General features: G+C 48.8%; 1 protein-coding gene across 4 annotated transcripts in view; it reads left to right on the forward strand.

Annotated features, from left to right (window-relative positions):
• Positions 1-25,803, forward strand: part of nolo (ADAMTS-like no long nerve cord) — a 294,779-nt gene that overhangs the window by 170,743 nt on the left and 98,233 nt on the right. The window contains exon 1 of one of the 4 annotated variants that reach the window (XM_089542962.1): positions 21,329-21,442. The exons of the other annotated variants lie outside the window; for them this stretch is intronic. The gene's annotated coding sequence lies outside the window, so the exon portion shown is untranslated. Of the gene's footprint in view, positions 1-21,328; positions 21,443-25,803 lie in introns of those variants that run through there. 4 annotated transcript variants of the gene reach the window in all.

The following is a 25,803-nucleotide window of genomic DNA, read 5'->3' on the forward strand; positions in this document are numbered from 1 at the left end:
GGACGCCCTTGAATTAGCGCTTACGTACAACTCTCTGAAACATCGCGTTGAAACGCATAGCTTACATGTGCTAGTCAAGCGGGAGGCTAGCCTGAGGCAGAGGTTCGAACCGACGACATATGCACCTTCAGTTGTATGCCTTCCTAGAGACTCTTTACACCTTTTAAGGCGCGGTTGTGTCCACCGAGATGTGAGACAGTTACTGCACCATTTCTTTTCCCCGAAAACCAATTTTCATATAAAAATTACAGTGTCCCGGGTGGTGTCATACGATCATATGTGTGTGTGTGTGGGTGGTGTATGCACGGGTTGGTGTCCGTCCACCAGGGACAGTAATGCTTTCGCATTCCCACATATAAGCAGCCTTAAGAGTCTCTGCCGAATTTTCTATTTTCCTTGTCTTTATTTAGCTGATAAAAGTTCCATTTTTGGTGAGAGTGGCCGCTTTGTGATTAGAATGCAGTGCCCAATTGATATAGATCTCCGAGCTACCATTACCTCCCCTCGACTTCCGAAAAATGAAGAAGAAAATACACGTTGCGCATCAGCTTCAAAGAACTGAATAAGGTTTGATCAAAAGCAGGGCTACTTTAAACTTTTACTGTCCTCTGTCGCGAATTCGCGGCATAACGTTTCCACTGCGGTTTGGATACAAAGTTTGATGTCAACATATCCTTAGTAGCCAGCGCTTTCTGGACAAAATGTTTGGCGTTACTGCCAACAAGCTGTGCGAAGAAAAACGGGGTGCGAATGCACGAGTTCCAGCCAGCGTCTCATAATTCCTTGTTTCTCAATTTCTGACAACTCTTGCGGTAAGGAGAGGGGCACATATGTTGATAAAAGAAAGTAATGTTTAATGAGAGAAAAGGCAGTGAGGTCGGCTACATACGAGGGAAAAGGGAATAAAGGAAAGGGAGAGGTAGAGTGCAAATGGAAAGTGATGATGTCATCATACAATGAGATGTCCTGGCACATACTGGCTGACACTTGTCTCTCGCGGAGATTCTAAGGTATAGAACTCGCGATCTATGTTGGATAACAATTGTTTACTGTCTGTGTATCTTCGAGCCTGTTCTGAGTTAAGGAATTTAGTCTTTCAGACAACTCGGACAAGCCGCGCAAGATGGGCTAAGTGCTAATTACTGCTAATTGGCGACGTACATATGTCTGAAGTTTTAGAGGTGCTAACAAAATTCAGGTAATGGCATTTGCATCTCGGTACCATATTTGCCAGCAGTAAAAAGGCGACGGGATTTTCTTCTCTGCCGTCTCGAAAGGCGAGAGCTAGGATTCTTACTTTAAACACATTTAGAGATTAAGGGATGCCATAAGTGCTCGGCTACACGGCTGTTAAACAAAGATCATCTCCTGGTTACTTTTGGCAAATGCGGTAGATTAGGTAGAATAATGCAGAACCAATTGCTTTTGTTTTTCTTTGATTCCTAAATGATTTGAGCATTAAAGAGCTAACAGATGGCAGTTCCTTGTTGGTGTGGTAGTTAAACGCCTTACCGCCTGGTTCCGGAGTAGTGTCGACCACCAGGGCTCTCTAACGTGCACCGATATCTTAGAGCACCCGGTGTTCTTGCATTCCGCCACCATTTAAATGCGGCCGTCAGACCCTCGGTATTCGATCCCGCCCGCTCCAAACCTGGCAGTGGCAGTCAATGACCTCACGAAAGAAGGCAACTTTGCGCAAACCGACGTTTCCAAGAGGCGCGGTGATCCATTTGAAAGCCTAACGTCGCAAGGATGCCGCGAAATCGTACCTTAGAGTCGTTAGCAGGACGGGACGTCCGTGCCATTCAGAGTCTTGCTTCAAACGTGAGAGCCTCTTGACGCTCGAATGAACATGTGAACATTCCTTGTTTGTCTCTCGGTGAAACACATGCATTCATCTTGTCTAGGGTAAACAGGGCGCACTGCTGCAGCTCTGGTATCGACGCACCAGCTCACCGGAGCGTCATTTCCTTCCATATGGTACACTTTTTAGAGATCTCGAATGACAGCAGACCACTACTAGAGTCAGTTCAGCCACTACTGCGACACAGGGCCGCAACTTGCTTGCTTCTTCTCATCACTCCCGGAAGTATTGTCTATGTAGGGCAGTGCTATCGGCGCCGTGGTTGAAAGCGCAGACGACGAACTCTCCGCTCCTCCTTTCCCAGCTTTCACCCTCATATAGCGCTGCAGTCGGCTGCAGTCTGCGGTCTACGCCTCACTCAGACGTGCAGAGACGTGTAGACAGCGCGCAGTAGGTGACGTCACGGGAGCACTTCGCGATCCACGGCGTTGATTTATTGGCGGAAGCTGCTGGCCTAAAGTGGCCGCCGGCGTGCCGCTCGTCCACCCTTCTTCGCGCCGGTCGCATAGTCGGCAGCAGTGAGGGAGCTCGTGTGTGTATATCGCACCGGCTCACTGCTGACGCTGCCTGTGCGGAAATGAGGCGGTCGCCACGTTGGCTGCGGCAGTCGCATGCAGCTGCCGCTGTTCATGCACGATACAGCAAGAAAGCAACCCCCCCCCCCCCCCCCCCCCCCTCTCTTTGTACACCCACCACCTTCGCCTCTTGAGGGCGCCTCAGTGGCCTCATGTACGAACAATGGGTGCCACGTCTCTGGATGAGTTTGCAACACCTGCTGACAGTCAAGAGGGCGTTATGGTATACAGGAGACTTGGTACAGCACATTGGGCATTGCGTCTGCGCCGTAGCTTTGATTCTTATTAAGGCGGAAACTTGGGCTAGTTGGAAAGTATTTGGAATCCGTAGCTTGATTCCGTAGCTTTGAGGCTGCGGCGGCACATTTTCGATCTATTACAACTATTTCTGACTTCGGGGGCCTCCACTAAGTATGGATTAAGTGGAGTGCTACATTTGCCCCAGAGCTCACTCCAGAATGCGTAAAAAGAGGACAATAGGAAAACCCTGATATGGAAGATGTTGCGTTTGGCTGGCAGTTGCTGCCGAAAGACAGGGGCACTCTACAAAGTAAGCAGGCGATACCTGAGTCCGAAAGTGAACTCGGCATTTGTAATGATGACCACTATGGGACGAAAGAAAGAAGGAGAACGAAGGAGACTCGTTTTCAAAACCTACTCCTTTAACTTATATGTCTGAGAAAACAAGTAGTACATATGAGGCCTTTGCGGACATTGACGTGAGAAGCGATGAACGCGCCGAAAGACCGAAAGAGAGCAAGTGAGGCGGCAGGGACGTTCACGTGTTGATGCTGCCGGTTTGCTATCCTTGCACGCGGGGCAGAAAGAAAAAGGCGGCTGGGAAGGCCCCTGGCTGCAGGTGTTCAGCTGGGCGTTCCGATTGCGCGCATACCGTCAGCCGCCCTGTTCTCACAATGAGCGCCGAGCACAATGACCCGAGCGGGCGGGCGGCGTCCGTCCCAGGAACACACTGCTCTTGCTTGCGCGTGCCGTGCGTGTCTCGGGTTGGAGTCGCGGCGGCGGCGGTTGCAGCGTACAAAGACGTGTCCGATGCGGCGCCGCGCGCCAGGGAGTGTCGTATGGCCCCGCGCAGAGACACCGCGCCGGGCCGTGCAGTTGAATGAAAAAAGAAAAAAAGGAAGGGTTGAGGCTGGTTGAAACACGACCGGGCATAGCAGCAGGCCACCGAGCTGGCACGGCCCTGGGAAACGCATCCGCGTAACAGGAGCAGCAGCCGCAGTCCAGAAAGAGAGCCGATATCGGCGGCGTTAGTGCGCGCAAAAAAGTGTGTGTGTGTGTGTGTGTGTGTGTGTGTGTGTAGTACAAGCATGTCACGAGCTTCAGCGGCATCGGCGGCACACTGCGAACGTTGCATGCCGAGGGTCGTGCGCCGACGGTGGCGACGTTTAAATCCGGTGTTGCGTTGCGTCACGAGGAAGTGTTCTCCGCTGACTGCGGCATGTGTGCAGCCTACGCGTGAAGTGTTGGAACAAGGGAGTGATATCCGTAGCGGTGGCCTGGCTACAGGCCATCCCCACCGTGTTCGTATGATCGAGGCATGTTACGGACACGTTCTTTTTTGTTATGTTGTTTTTGATCAGTTCCTACAACAACAACGAAATGTGGTGGCCATCTAGTGGTTGGGTGTCCGATTAGTATGCACAGTGTACTGTGTGCGAATCCTGCTCTTGAATGCAGGCTTCCACCAGCCGGACTCTCCACTTTCTTCCAAGACTAGTGGACTAAATACAATGTTGTTCACACTGTACTGTCGCACGGGAATGACGTCAGCATGCTCGTAGGAGGATAGAGGGTGGCGAACTGGCGCTTGTCGTGGTTTTAGGCTAATGTATGCTTTTTGATGACCCCCACAAAAGAGAACATCGCAATATATTTCGAGGAGCGAGAAGATTGCATGTGATCTCCTAAGTGAAGTACTCCGATAGGGGTAGGCGCATTGCCCTGGTATGTCAAAGTTTTACGAAAAGACAATAAATAAATAAATAAATAAATAAATAAATAAATAAATAAATAAATAAATAAAGAAATAAACAAAATAGACCGGTGCTTTCCTCATACATCGCTGATGCTGTAAGGTCACACCCTATCTGCTCTGGTAGAACCTGGCAAAAAGGACACGGAATGACTGGAGAGCACACAAGGCGCAGCGGTGCTTGAGCTGTTCGGCACCTCAGAGTATATTGACCGCACTGACGCCAGTGAAGCGTGGTATGGAAAACCATGGAGACTCGCACATATAGCTGAAAGTATCCGGTTGAAATGAAAATTCAAGGGTTCAGCGAGGTGGTGGACAAGGAGGATTCATCTTTGCTCTAAATCTCCCCTTTTTTCGAGTTCACTGCAGGATAAACATTTCTCCCTCTTTCTCCCTCTCTCACTACCTCGTTTGCGTTTAACATTCACCGACGCTTTTCCGTAGGAGGAGATTATGATGAGGGAGGGGGCGGGGGGGATGGGAGGCCCAGTAACTGACTCATATAAGTGGACATGTGGATACCGGAGGGAAGGAAGAGGGAAGGATAGTGTTGTCCGTTTCTTGATCCGCGCAGTCACTGAGTTGTTCAAATGCGCAAACCCGTGAGCAATTAAAGCGCGACAGAACGAGTCGACAAATGAAGAAGTAGTGACAACAGCAAGAGCCACCGCGTGGCGACAGAGGGCGCTCATCGAAAAAGCCATCATGGGCTCGAGCCGAGCCCCGTTCACCAGCCAGGCGGGCGTGCGTTCCGACTTTGCAAACAATGCAGATGGTGCCCGCCACGAACAAACGACGTCGGCGCGGGGGGATATGGCCGCTCTTTGTTCTACAGCCCCGTATACCGCGCCATCCCGAGTGCGCAGCGCGTGCGGGTCGGTCGATGGCGGCCACCGACAGTTAAGAATCAATAGGCTCATTTTTAACCCCAAGCCGCCCACTGCGCCGGTGACCAATCGAAGCTTGTGCATCGGGAGGGCACCGGCGAGTATCTGTGTGCCCGCGGAACACAACGGGAGAAGCCACCGCGTCTCACGACGCTGCTGCCGTACCTGACCTCGACAGACGCGATTGTCCCTTTTGAGTCTTCCTGCTGCCGCGCCACACTGCCCTAAATTCCGAGGCGTCTGTAAACTGCGAATACGCGGCTCATATGAAACTTCGTGGGAACCTCTTGTTTAGTCGCCGAGTGCACTGCATTGTGAAAGCAGGTTGTAGTTCATTTCCTCTTGGACGTGCGAAGTAAACATTTCCTTGTTTCTGCACAACTCATACCCAACAATTCGCGACAAATTAATTTTATTGGGGAGCAGTTTATGAACGCAATTCTTTTCATATAATGTAAAATATCAGTACAGCAATAAATATATATGCAGGTCACCCGACGGCAGTCGTGCGTTTCTTTTTTTTTCTATTAACGTTTTTGCTATCGTCAAAATTATTCCCCTTTGGCTTTATATGGCAGTCTTAACTGTTCGATGAGATCGATGGGAACACTTTAAAAAAGATTTTGCCATATATAAGAAGAATGGACCATTAACTTCAGTATTTCCACAGCACAATCTTACAATTTTAAAAATTTCTGCTCGAGAATGTTGGACATGATACTGCGCACGGCTGCGATTGCTGCACGTAGTTGTGGGGGCTCATGTGATTTGTCGAGTGAGTTTATGAATGCTAACGTACTGTTTGCAACACTTGTTCTCTTTTCGTTGTCGTTCTCTTTCTGTTTTGATCTCACAGGTTATCATTGTTGGTATTTAGGTCCTCATTATTCATTCTGAGCCGCCGCGGTGGCTCGGTGGTTATGGTGCTCGGCTGCTGACCTGAAAGATGCGAGTTCGATCCCGGCCGAGCGGTCGAATTTCGATTGAGACAAAATTCTAGAGGCGCGTGTACTGTGCGATGTCAGTGCACGTTGAAGAACCCCAGGTAGTCGAAATTTCCGAAGCCCTTCACTACGGCGTCTCTCATAGCATGAGTCGCTTTGGGACGTTAAACCCCATAAACCAAACCAATCATTATTTATTCTGATATATGAGCCGAGTTTTGCATTCGTCCTTGTTTTTCATGCGACCATGGTTAAGTGTAAAGGGGTGTACCGATTACTTGTGCTCGAATTAACTTAATGATCGTCCCAATATGCCGGGGGTGTCGTGTAAGTGCTTGCTCGTGCCGCACCTATTAAGTTTCAAACATAATAAGGCTATCGAACATTTCGGCAAGGCTTATGATCAAATAATCTTTAATTCTGAAAAAAAGAAACACTGTCTCTTATTGTCTGCTCCAAAAAATGAATATTTAAATTACGTGAACGAGCTTATCTGCAATTCAAAAGCCATCTGCGTTTATTATCTGACAGCTTTTTCGATTAGCATATGCGACAGTACCAATAGGCTTCGAAGAAATAGATGAATGATGCCTAAATTTGATACGCACTAATCAATGCATGTGAGTGTTTGCGTCAAGCTTCGCTGCGATCCGTATACTTTGTATTCTGATACTAGCACATAAAGTACTGAATGCGAGACTAGAGTGTGACGTCATTCATAGCTTATCGGGAACCATCTGAGACACAGTCGCACAATAACCGCCTTTAGCACCCATAACAACTGTTTTAAGTATTCTTTCTTTCCCCGAACAGTAACTGAATGGAATCTACTAACCAATGATCAAATTTCAAAATCATCACTGTCGGCATTTGTTTTAGGTATTGTTTAGAAACGTGTTGTCTTTAACTGTTTATACGCTCCATGGATCTAATTTGTATTATATGCTTTGTCTGTGTTATTGTTTTCATTATGTATTTATTGTATCCCACCCTGCTAAAATCCCCAGAGGGGATTGCAGTATTGATAAATAAATAAAATAATAAATAAAAGTTCAAGCATGCGAATCGTGGATCACAAACTTGAATGTTTTGAGTAAGCTCGATAATGATACTGTTCGGCTGCACCAGTAGCTCCCAGCTTGAGCGCTACGAAAAGACAAGGTTGCCCCCTCCGTAAGTGTGGTGCAAACAGGATGAAGCTATCTTCTCCCAACCACTGCCCTTTCTGCCACTGTGTAACCGTGGCGCTTCTATACCGGTCATGTCAATTTGCCTCATTGCTGTAACGTCCACGGTGATAGGGTATTGGAGTACGACGATGCTGAAATTTCGTTAAGTGTGACCTATCGAAATAAAAGTCCAAATAACTACTTAGCATGCAAACAGGTTAAATTGACTTGCCAAGCAAGGGTTGTCAAGTTATTCCGTAGCTTCTTCTCGCAGCTGAGTTGTATTTTGTATTGGGTGGGCCTCTGCAGCTTCGATATTCAATTGGTCTGCTATCTCAGTATATAATTTATGCGTTATTTAAAATGAAAGCGCCCGCTCACTCGCTCGCTCGATTGATTGACGAACACATGAGATTTTGCAACCAATTCGTGCAGACCGCTGTCGCCGCTTATTCAGTGCGTATTTGCAACATCATTGATTGAAAAGACTCGGTGAAGAACGCTGCGGTTCAAGATAATTTTAAAGCTCACATGATAATGTATTCGGCAACGATCTTGTAGACTGATGCACGCACCGATATCATGGGATAGAGAAAAGTGATACATTTTGTAAATTAAAAAAGATTGCAGTAGGGGTAGGAGGGAGAGAGACTTTAATGAATACAGGAGAGGGATAGCAGTACGACTGCAACCACTCGGGAATGCAGATTGAGTTGCGTTTGTTTAAAAGCAGACGTTAAAAAGTAGAACTGTGCGGAAATTCATGAACGCGGAGCGCAAATGCTTGCTCTGCTCTTCGAGAAGTCGTTTGCTTGGTCCTCTTAGCGCGATTCGCCGCCGGTTTAGTAAGCATATCTCACAAACTGTGACACCACGCACACGGCCGTGAAAGGAAGCCATAAACGCATCTACTTCGCATGCGAGTGATTTGAAGGGCACCCTAAAAAAACGCCACGCGTTGCGTAAAGTATGTTGATTGCCATTTCTGGCCACCACCATCCAAATGGATTCAGTTTACTTAGGGCCAGAGTCTTTCCAGCATTAAAGGAGTCTGGTAAGGTTCTCTTATTGCAGTTATGGCACAACGCTCTGTATATAGTCGGTGTGCTGCAAGTTCAGGTATACGACGTGAACCGCTATTATGTACGGAGCATCTCAGTTTGTGCTGGTCCGAAACGACCTGTACGTCGCAACCTATAACCTTATAACTTACGGGCATATAAGCTATGTTGTGTAATCCACGTCTTGACAAGTGGCCGTGTCAGTCGTAGTGAAGAAACTTTGCCCCAAGAGATCGTATCGTGCGTGTTCGATACTAGTGCAGAGGGCAGTTCCGCAACCGACTGCAGTTGTTAGCTGTGCCATTTCTCAGTGTTGCAGCGCATTAAATATTCCAACGATCTGTTCTGCAACAAGGAGTACCAACCTTTCGCACCATAGTTGCAAGTCCAGGCACTGTGACAGGAACGGTGAAAAGCGTTATCAATTATAACTACATCGCAACACAAGCATGTAGGCCAACATCAAGGACAATCGACGCGCTGAAGTTCGATAGAAGGACATTTTGTCAGCCTTTTTGCCTTGCAGGTAATGAAGCAAACAAAAATACAACGACTCAACACACCAAATCGAAGTTCCATTTTTTTTTTTTTCTAAAAACTACATCACTGTTTTGTTGGCTCTGGATTTCAGGTGACATCACGAAAGAAATAAATGATCTGATTAAATAAATGTGGGATCATTTAAGGAATATAAAAAAAGGAGCCCGCGACTGTCACCGTCGGCTTGTCCTTTGAGGTGACGTGCGTTGTGGCCCACTTATAATTACCCAACGCTCGCCGTTCCCTTTCATCTTACATTACTCTGATCGAAAAGCGTTTGGTACGTTTATTTACAAAAGCGGCTATTTTCACGACCTAGAGGGGGCGCCTCAATTGATCCAACATGGCGGGGCACGGAGGCCTGCTTCCGGGGCATGGATGAATGAAAGAAGTAGGGTCCTTAGATGTACTTGCAGGTATTTCTAGGGACCCTATAAGAAGGCAGGAGGGGCTGTTACGTCACATTTTTTGAAGCCAGGCGTGAAGGTCCCCCCCCCCCCAACTTGACCGCCGTCTCAGCGCGCTTGCGCATGCGCAGCAGACGACGCCGCTGCGCCCAACGTTACTATTGGCTGCGCTGCCGACCAAATACTCCCAGTAGTCCTTATGAAAGCACGTGACTTCCGGTCCGGCACACTTTTTGGCCTGCGGAGGCGAGGGCCTCTCCTGAGCTCTCTTTTCTGCATGTCCCTGGGTCAGCCGATGCAGAATTCCATTTTTTTTTTCGTTCATTTCACGATAAGCTCGCGCTTGTTTGGCGATAGTAGCAACGTAGTGTGGGTCACTCTTGCTTATCTCCAGGGTGTATTAAGAGTAAACGAGAGACAAGGGAGAAATCGGAGAGACAAGGCAGAATACGCCTATATAGGAGCAAAAAGGGGGTAAGCACTCCCTTTTAGGGGCAGGGTTTGCTGCCCAGGTTGCGGAGTAGATTTCGATCACTAAATATGCGAAATGCTTATTCCTGCAACGGAGGTGTATTCCCACTGCAAAGGATTGTAACTCGATGCAGTTAGCAATGGGAAGAGTATTTCAAACGTGGAAACCGAGGTCTTGAAATTAGCAAATAGAGGAGATTGAAACCTTGGTGAACATCTTCGTAACCGCCAGACCTTCGTATGTTTTGAAGAGGTAATTTGTTTCCGTTCTCAGACATTGAGTATTCCGTATTTTTAGTGATGGAAATATGCCCCAGGGCCCCTGTAACGGAGTGCGTTAGAGAACGGCTTACTCCCCTCTTGCTCATTTCATGTTTAAGGTGAATGTTATTATGGTATGGTATGGTATGGTATGGTACGGTACGGTACGGTACGGTACGGTACGGTACGGTACGGTATGGTATGGTATGGTATGGTATGGTATGGTATATGGTATGGTATGGTATGGTATGGTATGGTATGGTACGGTACGGTACGGTACGGTATGGTATGGTATGGTACGGTACGGTACGGTACGGTACGGTACGGTACGGTATGGTATGGTATGGTATGGTATGGTATGGTATGGTATATGGTATGGTATGGTATGGTATGGTATGGTATGGTATGGTATGGTATGTGAGGTTTCACGTCTAAAAGTTGCAAATAGGCTGTAATTCCGACCACCTAACATTTTGCAATGTTGACTGACATTGCACAGCACCCAGGAGCTTTGCATTGCACAGCACCCATATTGCACAGCACCCAGGCCTCATCGAAATGAGGCCGCCGCGGCCGGGATTCGCTCCCGGGACTTAAAAGAAGAATCACAAAATACTCCACCAAGCTACCAACACAAGCAGCAAGTGAAGAGAAAGCAAAATCACTACACTCTCGCCACGGCTTGCATAACCGTTTGCGAGTTACCGTGATGTGGAATAAAATCACTGACACCCCCAAAAAATAGAGGCGGTTGTGCTTCACAAACACAACCTCACACAGCAAAGTAGTTCACGCTGCAAATAACGACAACAAAAACCTTCCAGCTTCACAGTTTTCCTTCCTTGATTTCTGTTTTTGAATGCGGGATCTCTTTTCACCACGGCTGATTTCCTCGGCGCTCCTGGAGGCAATCTGGAGTTTCCGTTTCAACGTGTTGCGCAGGTTCCGTCTGCGCAGTGTGTAGCTCTGTTTTCACTGCACTTCGACGGACGAGGGAGCGCGAGGAGCACAGCACCGCATTTTGCTTTTCTTTTTTTTCATTCTGTTCTAGAGTGGCGATTGGGAGGTGCCCTTTTTTGGCTGCGGCGGAAGCAGCGCCTTACGCAACGCGCGGCCGCAGACGAAACATGGCGGCGGCGACGTCATATGCACTGCCGCTTTAGAACCCAGTACCGCTGCGCGAAGGCAGGCGATAGTTGGAAAACCGACCTACGTATACAATGCACCGTTCTTAACACGTATAGTACTTAGTGAATTCTGCCACTGATTTAGTGAAGCCAGCAGCAGCTTCCATCTCTGTGGCACTCTTACCAGCGCTTCCATAGCCCCTGTAAACACTCCGATTTCAGACCAGTTCCAATACCTGTAAAATAATTCGAAGAGCTGTGCTCCAGCATTGAAAAAAAAAAAAATTCCATATTTGTGCGCAATGCTTCGGCAGTGAAATAAGCTGCTAATGTTCTTCATAGACATAACCTCAATCGCAAAAGCAGTCGTTGCAGTGCAGAGAATGCGTTGAGGTGCATGCGCCACGGAGGGCGGATCGTCTCACTTGCTCTCTTGAGCAGCTGGCGCCTGCTGTAGCCTTCACAGCGCTGCTCAGATTTACGTGAGCGGCACGCTACTGCGCGGGCAGAGGTAGTTTGCGCCGCCATTTGCGGGTTCGCTGTGTCGGTGGCTGTATAAGACTAACGCTCGCGTTTCCTCAACAGCGTCTGCGAGCGTCTGAATGAGTCGGCGAGCCCCCTCGCTTTTCGCGCGTGCGTGACTCGACGTTCTCCTGCGTAAACGTGAAGCCCGCTGGTGCAGTTTCCTGAACGTTCCGTACGAGCCAGCATCTGTGGCGCAGTTTGTAGAGTCATTGGAAGCTTTGAAGTCACTCTAGCAGTTTGTTCTGAAAGCCCCCCCCCCCCCACACACACACACACACGCACGCACGCACGCACGCGCGCACGCACGTACAGGCACACAAAATTGACCGACGATCACATCATCATTAGTCTGACTACGTCCACTACAGGAGAAAGGCTCCTCCCATATCTGGCCAATTAACCCTGTCATGTGCCAGCTATCATGAGCCCCGCAAACTTCTCAATCTCATCCGTCCAACTAACTTTCTGCCGCCCCCTCCTACGCTTGCCTTCTCTTAGAATCCACTCCGTTACCCTTAAGGGCCAGCGGTTATCTTGCCTCCGCATTACATGCCCTGCCCAAGCCCATTTCTTCCTCTTGATCCCTGCTGGAGGCGCGGCTGAGGCGTCCACCGAGAAGTAAGACAGTAACTGCGCCATTTCGCCCCCCCCCCCCCCCCCAAAAAAAAAAAAAGAAAAAAAAACACAATTTCTTCCCCCCTTCGTTGTCGCCCTAAGTTCATCCTTCGCCGTACTCTTCACTTTGCTTTAGTTTTGCCGGTTCGCCGTGCTCTTCTATTTGCTATATCTTTGCCGGTTCGCCATACTGGTCGCTTTGCTCTGTTTCTGCAGGTGTGCCGTGCTCTTCGCTTTGCTATAGCTCTGCCGGTTACGCCACCAACGACGACGACGCGTGAGCCAGGAACGAGCGCGTAGTTTACCGCTTACCAGAGTCGAAGCCAAGCAAGTGGTGTATTGTGTAGTTCGTGGAGGAAAGTTTAAAGCACACACTTCAGTTTGTGGCTGCATGCTTAGGTTGTCCAGCAATAAAGCTTTGCTGCAACTTTCGTGTTGCGAAAACTTTTGTGGTCACCTGTTCTCGAGCAAAGACGAGGAACCGGCCCAGTAAAGACGAAGATCTCATGAGAACGCACACATAGTAACGTCCGCTGTGGTGACTTCGCATGTATATGCCGCATACATTCTACTGTGTAATAAGGCAGTCATGTTAGTCTCGCATAATGAGTTCTCACTCAGCATTATAACCTATACGCACTCGCACTCAGTAAACTGACAGAACAATATGAAACCAAAATGCGTTGTCGCCAGGAAATTCATTCCCAAGTAAAGCAAAAAGGCCCCTGAAACTCATCCGTGGCGCATGAGAGGAAGTTTAGTCAGAATGCATTTAATAAGGGCGTTTAAGTTTACGTATGATATTTGTGAATGAAGAATCTGTGATTTGCATGCAGTATGGCTTGTATACGCCCGGAATCAACCAAACGAAGCTCAACTCGGGAGGCAACAGACTGTTTTACGAATTTATGGGTATGATGCTGATTTACTGAAGCCTGAACAGAATACCTCAATTTCCAAACCTCGACACAAGCGACGCTCTGGTCAACACCATCGATGTAGGATCGCAGTGACGGTTTGCAGTATTCATGGCTCATGCATGACTCCGAAGTGGGCGTGGATTTCGCAAAATTTCAGCTAGATGGCGCGCACTACAAACGCATGTGCCTATTCAGCGCCGAACGCCATCCGCGGGCGTCATTCAAAAGGCGGGGGCGGCCAAAGCGTTGACCCCTTCGGGCACATTTCATCGGAAGCATTGGGCGACAGGCGTCTTTGATGCCTCCCGAGAGGCTTTCATGTTTGCGCTCTCTCCTTCTCTTACAGGGCTGTAAAATAACGCTTGTCGTTTTGCTCACTTCCAGAAGCTCCTTTTCTCACTCTTCGTTTCTTTTTATATCTATATATATATATAGCTTGTCGCGCTTCTGGCCGCGGTTATGGCCAAAACATCCCACCGACCAAGCACGGCCAACAACATGCATTTGTATATATCTACGCCGACCGTCCGTGGCCCTTCTCCTCTGCTCTTTTTCTCAAAGCGATGTGTGTGTGTGTGTGTGTGTGAGAGAGAGAGAGAGAGAGAGAGATGCATGTAGGCAAGGAAAAAAAATCACACGAGCCAAGCCTGCGCGATCGCTGCTGTTTTATTATACTGACGTCACAGTTAAGTACACCAGCGCTTGCTCAAAAACCAATGCTCCTTATCTCTCTCACACACAAACACGCCATAGACTGTCTCTCTCTCTTTCTCTTACTCTCACCCCGCTATATCTCTCTCTCTCGTTTATCCTCTCCTTGCAGCGAGTCGTTGTTTTTGCCGTTTCCATGGATCGTCTCTTTCTTTCTTTCTTTCTCGAGGAGCGTTCGTTTGAGGCCATTACCATTATTATTATCCCTCGTATTTTACAAGGAAACGCATTTGATAGACACGCTCCGCCGACCGAAACGGGCGCGCGTCTCTTTACTGTTACTGCCACTTTTACTCACACGGCATCGGCCGTCTCGTAGCGCTCCGATGCCCCCCTCGCGCCGTCTTCGTGTTACGCTTTGTTTTTGTGAACCCGCCTGGTCCGCCGAACTTTATGTGTTCGTCGCTTCGATCTTCGTCTACTTTTGTTTATTTTGTTTTGAGTGCCATTTTTAGCCGGATATCTGCGAGTTGTTGAGGCCTTGTTTTGTCCGCATAAACTCTTTCCTTCTTTGCTGCGGCGATGGTTGCTGTTTGTCCTACGGAGACGGGTTATAGTGTACAGAGGCATGCTATCCAGTTTGTTTGCGTTCGTCTGGTCTGCTCAGCTCGATCAGGTCGTCTCGCGCCTCTATGGCTGTATCCACGTGGTTCTCTGTGTCTCGGGCCCTATGACCCGGAGCAGAACGAGTACTGTGTGAGTGGATACGGTCGCGGCATATTAGAATGAAACGGTCGCTCAGAGAGACGCTTTACGACCCTCTGTCACACTAGGCGGGCTACGCGAGCCGTCATGCAAAGCAACGTTTCGTTTTCGGAAACTGCTCTTGTCGTGGTGAGACTTTCATACGAAGTTCGCGTGCGGATGTGAGCCCTTAAGGGTTCGTCGTCCTGATCGCATTATTATTATTTTTTTTAGTCACTCCAGCGTCTTATGAGACCCATAACCTATCCTGTAAATATACTTCTCGCACTCCCTGAGGATCATATAATTAGCATTAGTCTAATAAAGCCTCAGGAATCCTAAAAGAATTGATTTCTTATATTTGTGCGGCCAGTTTTGCGTGGCATAGATATTGAAACAGCCCGGCAACAAATCGACGAAAACGGAGAGTGACTCATACACAGGGCCTGTCTGCCGAACATCGCTTTTCCCGTCGGAGAGGAAGGCTGTATGTGAGACAGAGTGGCATTGTAAACAAAAAAAATCAAGCAAGATCGTGATTCCAAGAGAGAGCGTGTTGAAGAACGAGACGCTAATGCAGACACGCCAGAGCCTCATTCAAAACGTGAATCGACTGAAAGCTCACGCGTGTGTCGCTTTTGTTGACCGTGTTGTACTGTTTGGAAATCTGACGGGTTTACTGTGTTCTCTAATGCGTAATGATGTGGCGTCTATTGAGTTTAGCTGACGAAGCCAACAACGCATAAATATTTGTTTTAAGCTTACATAGGCTGCCGGCTCACCTAAACGGAAGTGAAAACGATCAGCTGCTGGAAGCTTTTCTTATGTTTAAAATACAGGCGACAGCACAGAGAGGTTCAACTACAGCGACGCGAGCAGTTATCAAAGCGTCTGCATTACTTCAGAGTTCAGCGCGGACTGAAACAACAACAACAAAAAGGGAACCGAATAGAAGAGGGGCTCAGTAGTAATACTCGCCTTCCGAGACACTAAAAGCAGCCGCTATGTCTACTTGCTCTCGACAAAAGAGCCTTTTTTTCTCCGGACCGCTCGGAATCTGTCTCTACCTCTACGCTCACAGTCGGGCACCGTGGCGCCGTTTTACGGCGCCAGTTAAAATGTGAACCTGAGCCGCCCCGCCATTGTCGTGAGCTGCGCGTATCGGAACGCCCTCCTTTGTTCTACGGGGGCTCCGGGCGCGCAACCGCTTCGTTGCGCACCAGCACACGCCGCGCGGTGACCTGCGGGCGCGCGGAGCCAGAAAGGATTGCTGGTGCGCCTCTGGGTGGCCCGCACATATCATAAAACTTGATAGCGCTCGGCGCCCAGTCACGTGCGGGCCACTGGGAGCAACAAGGCGCTTTGCTGCAGCGTGCCCGGGACGTGACGATTGCTGACGCGTCTTTGGCGGTGCGTGTTTGTGTCGTTTCTTGCGGACGTTTCGTTCTGCGCTGGTCTCGTGGATAATAAGCCGTATGCACTTACAGGTGCCACTTATGCGCGTCCATATTGTGAGTATTAGTTTGTGGCCAATGTGGAAAATGATCGCGACTGCCGTTACAAAGATTTCAGTGGCGCCTCCTGGTGTTCTCCCTAGTGTGTACCATTACTTGTAATTCGGGACAATTAAGCGCTTATAGTTCTCTTGGCGGCCACCACGTGACGACTAACTTTGAACACTAAAATATAGCGCGTTCACATCATCGGGGACGAAAGAAAGCGAGGAAATGACCGAGTTGGTGCAGAACAGAACGTGATAGGCCGCTATGCTTAGCGGCACTGACTAGGCACCGCCCCGAATTCCCGATAATGTTTACAGATTTTGCCGGGGACACTTCATTTTTGTATCGAGCATCGAGTAAAGAATTATTTCTACATAATTTCAAGTACATCGAATCTGCTGTATTCTATGACCGAAGTGTGCTTGATTGCTTATGGCGCTATAGGCAGCGCAGTGAGGAGCTTTAATCACGAAGCCTTGAAGAGAGAATGCATGCGAGTCCTGGAAAAGGGACATTTGTTTCAGAAGCAAAAAGATTACAGCTTTCAGCTTGCCGATAGCATAACTAAGCGTGAAATGCTTATGCTTGTACTGCGCTCGACCAGCGCCTGTTCGTTGGTACAAGATACTTCGGTGCCAAAGCGTGTTGATAACAGAATTGGTGGTTGTTGTTTTCCTCTACTGAAATCACGCATGCCCATGGACGGTCGGCTACAGGCCACTGTTTAATTACTTAGGCATCCTACTCATCTAAGACGACATGGCCGTCGCATCCAATTCAAAGAAATAACACTTTTTTTTTCCTTATTGCTGGCTGTGCTCTGATGCCTCACGGCTGAGAGCTGGAAGTGACAGTATGATGTAGCAACTGGTGTAGAGACAGCATGAAAGAGTAACGTTATTAGTATTAAATCGGTGATCACTACACTGGCATCAGTGAGAAGCACCCCTCTTCTTGATAGACATCATATCAACAACGGAAACCAGTGTGGTCAAAAGTCTCTTTCGTCATAATTGTCCCTTACCTGGAGCATCAACGGTTGAAATGACTTCCGGTTGAAACAAGGATCCAGCGTTGCGGTCTAACATGCGCTTTTCCACAGGCTATGTATGTATCCCAATGAGGAAAAACATGTCATAGGTATTCATGTTGAGTGGCCACAAGGTAACGTACACTGTAGGAATTTGAATCAAAGTCCTTCTTTAGCGTCCTCTGCAGCACATCCCAAAACGAAATCGCATCCTTGCAGTTGATAGAGCTGTGTTCAAGTTTCAGGTACATTGCGCAGACAACCAGTCAACGGAAGATACAAAAATGCTCTTCCTATAGAGCCACGTTTTAACAGGGAGAGCCTCGGTATGTAATTTATAGAAAAACGTTTTGGTACAAGGAGGAAGCCGAATCTTACACACGCACTTTAACACATCAGGGCCCATGAGGCCATAGTACACAGAACGATGCAACGGCTGCGGAAAGAGCATCTCTACCAAATCACTGTATAGTCTATATTACGCGAAATAGGATATACTTGCTCGCGGTTGGTACAGGGTCAGTCACACTTAGAGGGAACACGCTTCCGCGTGGCTGCGCACACGCTGAGCACTGCTGCGACCAAGCTGCTAGCAAACCCGTGCAAAGGGGCAATTGACACGAAGCACCACGTCGAGGTCCCTCTTCTTGTTGTTTGCGCTTGTTTGTTTGCGTGTTTCTTCCCCTGTCATAGTTTTTAGCGCTGTACATAATGTTGAACGTTCACCAACTCGCTAAGTTTTCGGTTCTGCCTCAGTCCTCTTCTCTTGCGCCACTCTGCATTGATTCATGAACGGATTAGATGCAATGGCACTCTGCAGGTACGAGGTCACGGGGAGCCGTGTTCCCTGTAAGTGTGATTGACCCTGTATGTCTGGAGCAGTGCTTTAACACTAATACACAAGGTATAACAAACCGTATCACTCATGCGCGTGTCTTAATAACATCAGCACCACAGTCGCCCTGCCCATTACATCGGATACTGTGCGCTTGCACAGCTCTCGGATGAGCCGCGATTCGCCGTCCATTGGCAGCCTCGTAACGAGAGCAACAGAGTGATCAGCGGACAGATAATCCGCAGGGGGTCGTTGCGCCTGTCACGCGGCGGTGTTGCTTCAAAGTGAAAATGTGTTTCGGCCCGTGCCGTAAGTCAATTGTGGCGGGCAGCGGAGCGTGGTACACAGAACCGCTGCAAAGCACGCCTCGCTGCTGTTGCGCAGGCCGCATGCTCTGGCCGCAGATTTACCGCCTTATCTGGGAATAGCACGTGCGGCCGCTTTACAACCGGCGGAAGGTCTTTGGCTCGCCGAGTTTAACGACAAGCGCGCTGGCCACTCGCCGGAGCTGTGTCGCAGCACGTGCGCTACAGGACACGCGAGTCCGCAACCTCTGCCCATTAAATTCTCGCTATAACCCCGACTTTTGCAATGCCGTATCCCGCAAATTTCGCAGCCTCTCCCGGGTGCACTCGCTTGAGCAAAGCTGTAGCTATAGCCAGGTGAACGGCCTCCGCGTTTCTATGGAGGAAAGTCGGAACACAGTGCACTCAATCGTTCGTTAGCAATTTTTTTCCCTTCATTTCCATGAGGCATGCTTCTCACTGGTCATTGCGCCACTGCTAGCGCCTGATAGAGTCAACGATGGCTGTGCATCCACCGTCTGCGGTATTTCAGCAACGGGTGTAGTGATCACGTATCCGCGGTAAAGCCTGCTCATGCAACATCGTCGTGCCGTGTTCCAAGTGTTCGTTAGATACATTATCTCACTCATGAGCAACGAGATTAATCTCCTGCAGCGGTAACCAGTCATGTCAAGGGCTCGTCTATTACAAGGAGGGAACTGAAGAATGACGGATAGCTTAGTTTAGTTTATGAGGTTTAACGTCCTAAAGCGACTCAGGCTTTGAGGGACACCGTAGTGGAGGGCTCCGGAAATTTCGACCACCTGGGGTTCTTTAACGTGCACTGACATCGCGCAGTGCACGGGCCTCTAGAATATCGCCTCCATCGAAATTGCGCTGCCGCGGCTGGGATCGAACCCGCGTCTTTCGGCCCAGCAGTCGAGCTCCATAACCACTGAGCCACCACGGCGACTGTAAAGACGGAGAGCGTATGGATGGTAAGCGCAGTATACAGATGCGAAAGACTGGTTATTCTAAAGAGGAAAACTACGTTGATCTGAGCGGAGTTGAAAGTTCCCTCAAAGCGAAAGCTTCGCATGGGTCCGTGACCAATGCAATGCGGACATCAGGAAAGTATTGTGACAGCGCCGTAGGACTTTTTTCCGTAGACGGCGAGTTTCTGATGCCTCGAACTGGAATAGCTGTTCTGGTTCTCATGAAAGCATTGGATATACAATATTGCCCCGTGAGCTGTGCATGCTGGCGGCGAGAATATTGTACGTATACTTCTGCAAAGTTCCCTGTGCGCTGATCGATTTTATTCCGCATGCGCATTTTACAGTGAGAGCTGTATCTGCGACTTGCGCCGAAACCGGCGCGAAAGCTTGCCCGTGGTCACTTAGGGGTCACAACTTATTCGTAGTGATAAGGAAAGGTGCGGTAGAAGTCTTACAATGGATCGACTTCTGGACCGTATTGCGAAGGAGGGGATTAGTTTAGATCTGAAAACCGCAGAGATTTAAAAAAGAAGAAAAACTATTCAAAGGTATATTCTAGCTGTCGCTAAATTTCGCGATTTACACGAGACGCGTAATCGTGTTACAATTTTTCGTTTTTCTATATGGGTATCGAGGGTCATATAATATATACACATTTCCTTTTTCAAACCACTGTTCCTGAACGGCGGAGCAAAACCAATGGCGCGCGGCTGGCTGCTAAGCATCACTGGTATCAAAACATAAACATGCTGTATGTCTGCGTCCGAAACGAAAAGCAGATGAAAGCAAGGAATACTTGCGAAACGTCTATGATACATGAAATTACGATGTTTGTACCTAATGGGATAATTATACATCCACGTGGTAGGGGCACGATCTGCACAAGATGCGTGGCTGGGGTTGTCCGTATATCCTCGCACGCATGTACACTTAAAACCCGAATACACCTCTGTGGGAGCAAAAAGGTAGTAAAGTTGTCCTCTAGCGCATTCCCTTCTATAAAAGGGAGAATGCTAGAGAACAGCTTACTTCCTTTTAACTCTTTTCTGTTTAGAATATACGCGAAGATACTCCGCGCACGGAGTACATAGTAAATGGACCATGCAAACAGGTAAAGCGGAAGCCCGAAAAATCCAGCAATCAAGTAGTACAGTGCTGGCGTGACCGCACTCAACCTGCCTATAAATCGACTGACCATCGCCTTCGCCTCGCCCTCCCCCCCCTCCTCCCCCTCTTTTTAAAGCGAAAGCTTTACTACTTGCACTTTCAAGCCTTTGCCGTGCGACGGCGGTGCACGTGGAATGACCTTTCGCATGACCTCTGTGTGACGTCACGCCGAAGAGCTGGGCGACCATCTCGCGCCGACTGCGAGTAGTGGCGGTGCCACCACCGGCGGCCTTAGATTAGATTGCATTGGGTTAGATTAGATTGGATTAAATTAGATTACATTAGATTGCATTAGATTAGATTAGATTGCATTACATTGGATTGGATTGTATAACCGATGCATCACCATGTTAGCGGACACTCAGTGGATGGTTAAAACTGGTTTATTGAGGTCGCTTTAGAATATTTACAGGGATGCCAGTCAACGCTTTCACTGGAGATCGCGCCGTGCGAACTGAGCTGCACTCGCCGCGTCCGCACTCTGTCGACTCTCCTTTTCTGTCTCCCCCTGGCGCCGTCCCTCTGTGTCGACTCGGTCCGTTTCTTCCCTCCCCGGTCGTATGAGGTTTCCCCTCTTCCCTTCGGAGTGCGGGAGGCGTCGCGGGGTCCCCTCTTTTCCACGAAGAGCCCGTGGCACTGAAATGCTGATGTCCCTTTGCAGGCGCGGTGTGTTTTCGTCGGGGTCGAGGTCTGCTTCCCTCGGGCCATAAATCTGTGGAAGTGTGTGCTGTCCGAAGGCCGGAGCAGTTAGCAGTTCTCGGAACCTGCCTGGGCCGGGCGAGAAACGTTGCCGTCGGCAGCATGCTGACAACCACAAGTCTAACCAAAGCACCACCACCAGCTACACTACCCGCTGAACCATGGCGTAGGTACGGATATTGCTTTCGCAATTACCGGGCTTAACCAAGCTAAGCCACAGCGAATTTTTATGCGAAGCATATTGCTAGAGCTACCACTCACGCCGTCGCCGTGGGACCCCCACGTGGCACCGTGACGTCACACCACGCGACACCGTGACGTCACAACGTGACATCGGATGAGAGAGCCGGCCTCCACCTCGCGCCGTCGCCGTGGGACCCCTAGCCGTCACGCCACGTGACACAGTGACGTCACACCACGTAACATCGGATGAGAGAGCCGGCCTCCACCTCGCGCCGTCGCCGTGGGACCCCTAGCCGTCACGCCACGTGACACAGTGACGTCACACCACGTGACATCGGATGAGAGAGCCGGCCTCCACCTCGCGCCGTCGCCGTGGGACCCCTAGCCGTCACACCCGCGCATTCCCGCGCATTTCGAACGCGCGTTCACACTCGGTGTAGGTGAAACGCTCGCTCCACCGGGCAGGCAGACGCGGCTTCCGTGGCAATCCAGGCGCTCACCCAACGCGCGTCTCGGGGTTAGTCGGCGTTCCGCTGTAGCCATGCCGTTGTCTTCCCCCACGACGAAGGCTTCTAGTGGTTGTAAGTATTCAGCCAAGGAAAGCCATGTATTACCAAGCCTAGCCACTAATATGCTTCGCATTCCCCAGGCTTAGCCAAGCTGAGCCTCAGCAATTTTTTTTTAGCGAATACAAGAAAGCAAGAGAGAGAGACAGAGAGAGAGAAAGAGATGGGGGAGGGTGAATTAAAAAAATGCTGCTGAGTGCTCAAGCGAGCCCGCCGATAATCAGCAAACTGCGTCCTTTTAAACTCGACGTTAAAAAAGGTTTGGTTTGGTTTATTGGGGTTTAACGTCCCAAAGCTACTCAGGCTATGAGGGACGCCCTATTGGAGGGCTCCGGAAATTTCGACCACCTGGGGTTCTTTAACGTGCACTGACATCGCACAGTGCACGGGCCTCTAGAATTTCGCCTCCGTCGAAATTCGGCCGCCGCGGCCGAGCAGCCGAGCACCATGACCACTGCGCCACAAATAAAAGTTTTCACCACCACCGCGGCGGGGCGACGTTAAAAAAAGAGTACTGTTAGACGTCTATGAGTATCACAAGGTGAGATGTACTGCAATAATGCCTTTGGCCAGTTATTGATGCTAAATACACCGTTTTTCCTCTCTCTGTAGCCCCCATCGAGCAGCCAGTTAATGCTGACGCACCGCAAGATTCAGGTCGAAAGGCTTAATAATAACATTCGAAGATACGCAACGCGGTAACGGCGGCGTGACCAGATGAGCGCGGCTCGCGTTGTGCTCGTCGGCGGAAAAGCTTTATCGAGTGCTCACCGGAGGCTCGTCGAGGGCACGCAAATGCAGGCCGAGTGCCACTGCGAGGACGCGGAGAAGTTAAGCCATTTATGCGATCGAGGCCTCTCGGTAACGATATGGCCTCAATGGGTTTAGCCAGCTCGGTAAGCTTCTTATAATTGCGCTCAAAAGGCTTCCGGCCTCCTTCCTTTGTGAAGCCGTTGCTATCATCCAAACTGCGAGTGAATAGTATAAGTAGCATAATTTTTGCGAAATGCATCTGCTTACAATTCAGCTGCGTACCCTGTCAATACAATCCTATAGGAATTGTTCGAAAAAAAAAAAGGAGACTGCTGTACGCCCTTCAGGTGAACTTAGCTCGGGGCGTCAATGCGAGCTCAATACGGCTCTATTGTATACTCACGATGACCCATATAGGCAGATGTTGCTCTGGTTGCCGGAGGGCATCGTATTTCTCGGACCTCACAAACCGAATTCCGCTAGCTTCGCCCAAAATAAAACGCTGTTGCTCTGTCCTGTGTAGCGGGAAGCGCATCTGTGCGGTTTCTCTATTCGGGGTAAGGTATACCTGTGCTGTTTGTACGTCTATATCAGACTGCGCACTAGTGCAAGCCTTTTTTCTCTCTCTCTCTCCTTTTGTGAGTGCTCACACATTTAGTACCCTTTAAAGCGAACAGCTCCTGCATTCCCTTTCCCTCTTACACAACTGACCCCCTACTCTCCTCTGTCCGTTTAATCCCTGTGGTTTAATCCCTTCAAGCTCTTAATCCCTGCGGGTTTAAGCCGCTGCGGTGACCCCTTCAATGCAGTCAGTAACAGCGCCGTGCACCCCTCTCTTGATCAACTCCCCAACCACTTCCATCCCCTCCCATAATAATAATCACCACACAAACACGAGAGCGCCTTGAATCACCCTACAAAGAAGCCTGTCCACGGGTGCACTGTCCAAGTTGAACTTTTTCAACACGCTCCGTATAAGGTAAGGTTATCTGAACAGTTGCACGTTCATGAACGGAATACAAAGGCACGAACATTAGGATGTGCTGTAGTGTGATCAACAGGCAAGCAACCGCAGCCCCAATACGTTTCAATCAGAAGAGGCCGCTCCCGTCGGTACGCTTACGCTATTTTTGTCTTCCGACGCCGGTGTAATCGCCGTGAGCTAACTTTGGTTTTATTATCTGTTTACCTGATTCTTGGCTGCAGCCGCGCATGGTCACAGGACAAATACGCGACATGTTCGTCCTTGCCTTGCGGGAGATTTCTCCAACGCGAACACATTGTTCCGCCGGCACGATAAGAGGACGGGTGCAGAGCCGGAAACGTATGTACTTTGGCCATGATGGGGGAAAAATCGGGCCTGTTCATTCCACACAGCCTTCGAGGAGAGAAAAATAGGCTTAAGGTTTAGTTAAACAATCTCCATCTTGTAACATGTCCAACATTCTCGGGCACAAATTCTGCAAATTTGAAAATTGTAAGATATTGTTATGGAAATACTGAATGTAATGGTCGGTTCTTCTGATATGTAGCAAAATCTTTCTTTTAAAGTTTTTCCATCGATCGCATAGAAGTGTTAAGAGTGCCATAGAAAACCAGTGGGGAACGCCCTCTTGACGATAGCGAGAACGTTAACAGAAGAAAAAAATACTAGACTGCCGTCGGGTGATCTGCGGATATGTTGATTGTTATAGAAATATCTTCCATTATATGAAAAAATTGTGTTCATAAACGGTTTCTCGTTCAAAAATGCTTTTTTCCAGAAATGCTGGGTATGTTCCGCTCGCTAGTTATAATGCCATTCAGTTTTCTTCTTGTGAAGAATATTATTGTATTTACGGCATGAATCATTACTGAATCTGTTGTCTTCATCGGTCTGCAGGTTTTATGATATATGCCTTGCTGTGTGATCTAATCGGTGTTTAGTCACTCGTTTATGGGCGTTGTAGGGTTCTCCTATTGCTGCCTCTATCTACCTGGTCATAAATGTTGTCATCGTTAAGAACACTCCTGGTTTTCTGCGTTTTTTTTTTATTGCCACAAACTAGAAGCGGTCAGTGCCGCGGGCAGGAGCGCTCGCGCTAGGCCCTCAGCCATGAAGTCATGCCACCATCCTTCGTGTTCTGTCTCCATCGGCTTGCCGTCACGCAACAATATAATCTGTTTGAATGGTTTATCTCTATTTCCTGCACAGCTGTGCGTTGGAGTAGTGCACATCAAAATTGAAAGAGACACTCTTGAAGTCCTGTTTTGCGCAATATAAATGGGAGTTTTGCAAATTTATCCTCGGTCTGGGATTCCGGTTCACACCCCTGATTTCGTTTGGTGTGTGTGTATGACAGATGGATGGATGACGGCTGCCTTTAGTAGGTTCCGGAGCGGTCGATATCAGCTGTAGTACCAAAAAAAGGTTTGTCATCTTCATGCAAGAGCTATCGCCCCATATCCCTCACAAGCATTTGTTCGAAGTTAATGGAACATGTAATTTACTCTCACATCGTCAATTTCCTTATATCAGTAAATTTCTTTCATCCGTGTCAGCACGGTTTCCGAAAAGGTATGTCGTGTGACACTCAACTAGCTCTCTTCATTAATGACGTTAGTACTAACCAAAATAATGCATCCACTGGTATGTTAATTAACATACCAGTGGATGCATTATTTTTGGATTTTGAGAAAGCTTTCGACAAAGTTCCCCATAGACGGCTTTTTCTTAAACTTTCACGACTGAACCTTAACCCTCTCATTCTTGATTGGATACGAAGCTTCCTCACTAACCGTCAACAGTTCGTACATTCTAATGGACACTCCTCCCCCTTGCACCCTGTTGTTTCTGGTGTGCCACAAGGCACAGTACTCGGCCCTTTGCTTTTCTTAATCTACATTAATGACTTGCCTACTGGTATCACTTCTAACATGCGATTGTTTGCCGATGACTGCGTAATCTACCGTCCTATCACTAACAGCAGCGATCCCGAAATATTGCAAGCAGACCTGGACTACATCGAATCTTGGTGCAGCAAATGGCT

This window comes from Amblyomma mixtum, chromosome 5 (assembly GCF_055824585.1).
Source record: "Amblyomma mixtum isolate Tamu chromosome 5, ASM5582458v1, whole genome shotgun sequence".
In the NCBI taxonomy this organism is placed as follows: domain Eukaryota; kingdom Metazoa; phylum Arthropoda; class Arachnida; order Ixodida; family Ixodidae; genus Amblyomma; species Amblyomma mixtum.